This window comes from Xiphophorus maculatus, chromosome 5 (assembly GCF_002775205.1).
Source record: "Xiphophorus maculatus strain JP 163 A chromosome 5, X_maculatus-5.0-male, whole genome shotgun sequence".
NCBI lineage: Eukaryota > Metazoa > Chordata > Actinopteri > Cyprinodontiformes > Poeciliidae > Xiphophorus > Xiphophorus maculatus.
The window spans coordinates 26618578-26623851 of NC_036447.1; positions in this window are offsets into that span (position 1 = coordinate 26618578).

Here is a 5274-nt window from a genome sequence, read left to right on the forward strand (position 1 = left end):
CAGTAATGGTTGCTCGGTTAGCGGCGATGGTTGCTCAGTTAGCGGTAATGGTTGCTCGGTTAGCGGTAATGGTTGCTCGGTTAGCGGTAATGGTTGCTCAGTTAGCAGTAATGGTTGCTCGGTTAGCAGTAATGGTTGCTCAGTTAGCAGTAATGGTTGCTCGGTTAGCAGTGATGGTTGCTCGGTTAGCGGTGATGGTTGCTCGGTTAGCGGTGATGGTTGCTCAGTTAGCGTACCAGCCCGTCATTAATCGCATCAGGAGCTAGCTTTGGAGTGGATGCAGCTTCCTGCGACCAGGAAGTAGCCACCGCCAGGTGCTCAACAGTCTCAATTTAGCGCTGAAATTGCGCCATGGACTGTGCCAAGAGAAGCAGCTTGCTGTCGTTTGTCGATGTTGCTCGAGCGTCACGTTTACGAGAGCACCAGATATACAAAGGTTCCGTCTCTGGAGTTTGGTTTGTAAAGAAACGCAATTTATTGTGCTAATATTTGTAGCGTGTTAAAATCTGTGCGAGTAATTAATCAAAATTAATGAATCGATTTAAGATCCAACAAACATTAAGATTTAACAAGCTTTGTTTCCTTTCTACTTCTTTTTATAAAAGGTTTGTATTTCTATGCTTTATTGTATTTATTTTTTTCTTCTTTTGTCTTAACACACCATTTTGACATTTTACATGTTCAAAATGAATAAAGTTTTAATTTCATTTAATTTTGAGTTCAGAGTCTTGGCCTTAAAGTCCAGGGCCCTAGTAAATATGGAATCCAAATTTTCAAGCAGGAAGGACGCAGACGCACGTTCTTCCCTGTTAGGTTTTTATCTCGTTGGCATTAGCAGCGGCGCTTTGACCTGTTGCGTGGCAAATCATTATAGATGAGCTTGTTTTGAAACAAAGGACCAATCTGCGCTCATTTCCAGAGCAGACAGAGACGGAGGGTGTTTTCCGGGAAGCTCCCACATTTTGTTTTCGGGTCACGTTGTGACAAGTCGTCGCGGAAACCTGGGGGTCAAGGCAGATTCTTCCTCTTCTGCGGTTTAGGAAGACAGAGGAAAGAGGCATCTCGGTGGGGCCTATTTCTGGACTTCACACAAACATGTACTCATAAATACCTGCCCGTGTAAAATGCTGCCGTTGTAGAGCAATATTTATCTCTATAAGAATAAACTTGAATGCTTTCAAGGTTTTTCTTCTTTAATGGAAACAAAAACATAATTAATGGGACAGAATTCACCGTAAAAGCACAAGTGGCAAAGCAGTTATATCTAATTAAAGCCTCATTGCAGCGTGCAGACTGATAGGCCTGACTAAGAAGTCACTTGAGTCACCGACAGACTGAAGCACGACCCCTTCTCCACAGCAATGACCCCGCTGTACTCCTATGAGTGTCTATATCAGGTTAACAGAGCTGCTCGCTGTCAGAGCTCCAACTTTGACATTCCCGGTATGTAACAGAGGAAGAAGACGTACCTCTAACACGTACGTGTGCGTGCGTGCGTGCGTTTCTGCAGGTGTGATAATGTCAAACATTTCCACGCTTTTCACAGCTGTCCATGACACAGATACATGCAGGAGATGGACCGCGTTTTTTTTTTTTTTGTGTCATAACAACGCGATGCATAGAAAGAGATGAATTGTCAAGCTGCTAAAGAGGTAAATATGAAAATGTCTCCAAAGCAAACCCTCTCTGTTGAAAAACATCAATACACGTTTTGTTTGTCGAATGATTTTACCCTGCAAGTTTGTTTGTAGTTGGCATAAAGGTGCCTCACAACAAAAACGTGCAACCTTTACATTTTTGAAGCAGTTATCATGTTGGAATTGTAAACTTAAATATATGTGGCACTAATGTTATGGACCACCACAAAGTGCATGTTTATGAATTAAAGGGGCACATAGAGGCATTTTATAGCACAATCAAGTAACTATGTTAACTTCAGTTGTTATTAAAATGCCGTAGATATCAAATATGACTTATTTCATGCAATACTTACAGTATTGTATTTTTTAAAAAGCGCGAGCAGTTCAATGAAAAAGTTGCAAAGTGTGCCAATTTTTTTATTCGCTTGCCTGATTCATCATCAGAATAATAAATAGAATAATTGATCACTAACATAATCATTGTAAACACAATGTGGTGGAAAACTTAACCTGCAAATCAGTCTTGACACACCATCTTGCCCAATAGGCATGGTGGAGGCGGCATTATGCTGAGGGAATGAGATCTGGCAGCTTTAATTCTAGCAAAATGTGGTTCTCCAGGGGGCACAGTCAGATTTTTATGTGAAAAAAATAGTCTAGTGAAATACCCATCACTTCCCTGTCACACAATTATGCACTTCCCTATTGAACCATTAATTAAAATGTTCATTAAAATCTTTAGTTATTGTTTTTGGCCGTTGACCAAACCTGTGAGCTCAAACGAGAGCCATGGACTAATTAAAAGATCATATGGAAATTTAATGTTATATTTCCAACGACGAGTCGATGAATATTCATGCAGCCACTTGGTAAGAAAATCTCTTTGCTGCTACAACCTTAGATAAGTTCAGACAGCATCACTATGAGGTTATGTTATTAGAAGCCTTGGCAATAAACCTTTTAACTATTGTTTTTTTGTTGTTGTTGTTTTAAAAACCATCCTTAATGCCAAACTTTGTTCATTTAGAGAGAAAACTTGGTTTGGTTTGCTATGCATGCTTGTTTGCAGAAATCTCCCATTTTATCACATCCCCTAAAAGGACGTGGAGATAAAATGTTGCTACAGTGAGAACCAAACTGATCTAATTTCTGGAAATTTGTGGAATTTCGATTCCGAAGGACTCTGACGTTCATAAACCTGGAAGCAGGTCAGGTTTCAAACAGAGCCAGTTAAGTTAATCAGTTTGAAATTTCTAATTAAGTATTGAAATCCTTTATCCATTGGTGTCGTCATCGTTCATCATTAGCCGTGTCCTTCCCAGCATTCAGGGATGAGTTGAAAGTTGATGTACTTCCTGTCTAATATCCTGATCTAGTTCGCCGTGTGACTTTCTCCCCCTCTCTGCTTCAGCCAGCTTCCTCTGTCACCACGGCAGGATGAGGCAAAGTTCAAACTCGGGCCACAGACTTAACACACAACCTCTGCAACCGGCTTTGATCTCGTCTCGACAGTCTTGCCTAGATATTCTCAGATGTCCAGCGGCGAACGTTTCGGCAAATACCGCCATGGCGGATGCGTTTCAGTTGACCCGCTGAGGTCAAAGTTGTCCAACAGAACATAGACAAAGACGAGAACTTCATCTGAAGTGACGTTCTGTGGACAATTGGGAGTCAAATCGGATTTTTTTTATTGGACATCACCACAGAGCTTCCATCAAGCCAATTTATTTTTGTTTCGCTCAATTTTATGGTTAATGGAAACACAACTACTGACTCAAGACATACAAGTGAATCCATAAAACTGAGGATTAAGATCCAGATGTTGACATTGAGATGTTGTAGTTTGACCTGAAAAAGGCGGTACATGGAAGAAACCCTTCAAATATCTAACTGCTGATAGACTGGTAGATGCCCAGAAGAGTCTGACTGCATTTACTTCAAGCAATGAGGACAAAACTAGCAATTATCAGGTGTAGGAATGCCCTAACTTTAACCTCAGCGAGAAGGCCTATTATTTATATCTCATTTATTTGGTGACAATGTTGATTTTTAATAAGTGAGACTGGAGTCACTTTCTTGATTCTTTTCAAGAATCGCTTAAAGAATGAAGTCATTCTTTTAGATTTTTCCTCAATGAAAAACTATGGAAGAGGAATGGGGTCAATGAAAAAAAAAATACTTTAATCTCAGAAAATTAAAGTCAAAATTTTGAGAAAAAAAGTCAGCATTTTATTTTTGAGTGGTCCCAATCTAGTTCTGTAAAAAACTATTAATGTACCTTAATTTTTTTTATATAGCTCACAACATGAAGAATGACAATTTTCAAGCTGTTTGTAAAAAGTGTTTGGCAATCTGACACATTTTTCTTATCCTTTTTTAAATCTTTTGGCAGGGCCAATACATGATATATACAACAACAGAAAAACAAATAAACAAAAAACTATTCTCCCATGAAGCTGTATGAACTTTGATGAAAAAACTATTTCCATTCCTGGCTTATAATGAGCGTTGCCATTAGGGTGTTCCTAATGAGTGTAAATATACAGAGAGATCCCAGAACTCACAGGTCTCATATCTGATCTGCACCATGTTCAAGTCTTAAAAAAAAAAAATCAAATGAGAATATTTACATCTTATCTCCGTCACCTAATTTGCCCAGCAGAGGAAACTGTTGAACAGCTCATAAATGGAGACAAAACGTGGAAGGAACAATGAAGCCAGAAATGTGTGTGTGTGTGGGGGGGGGGTGAGTCACTGGAGCTATTATTTTCATCTGATGGCGTGATTCAGATTTTGCTCACTAATAGTCCTTTTTTTGCTTTGGCTTTCGGATTGTATTCTAGTCTAGTTCCAGCGTAGGGAAGTTTGTGTTTGCGTTGCCTGGGTCATGTGAATCACTTCACGGTTTCTTTCTCAAAGAAGGCTTTGATGAGACGGAAAGTGAACAAGGGACCACCGACTCAAGGGAAGGTGCCACAGGGCGGAGAAGATGGTGAGAAGCCGATAGCAGAGGAAAAGAGGGGAGGTCAGAATGACGGCTGTATTGTTATGTGCTTTCCCAACATTAGCAGTGGAGGAAGTGGAACAGGGCAGCTAAATATACAAACAGCACAGTAAGGCAACCGAGTGTGGCTGTCAGGACTGCGCTTCGTTCACTGCGGAAGACCCAATGTTTGTGATACGGATCCTTAAAATTAGCACAAGACGTTTGCCTGATTCAGTTCATTGGCTTAAGGTTTTATCTCACTCCAGACCTCGCGATCGGTTGCCCGACACTAATTAGAATCCAGGAAAAATGGACTCGACACACCCAACACATTCATTCATGCATTGTCCGCAGCTCAGAACTGGAAGTAACAGACGCTGGAGGGAAACCCAGGCTTTCCTCTCCCCGGTGAAACTCTCCAACTCTTTCTGCGAGATCCTTAGAAGATTCCAGAAGAGACCCAGTGGAAACCACATGTTCACATACTGTAGTGATTTGTGAAGAAACAATAACAATATTTATCGGGATAGACGTGTGATCGAGGTCAATAGAGAACACGTCCGATCGAATTTTGATCATTTCACTAAACTCTGATCCGCAACCGCATGATATTCTGAGGAATCTAGGCAGAGAAAAGGTTTTAGCCGC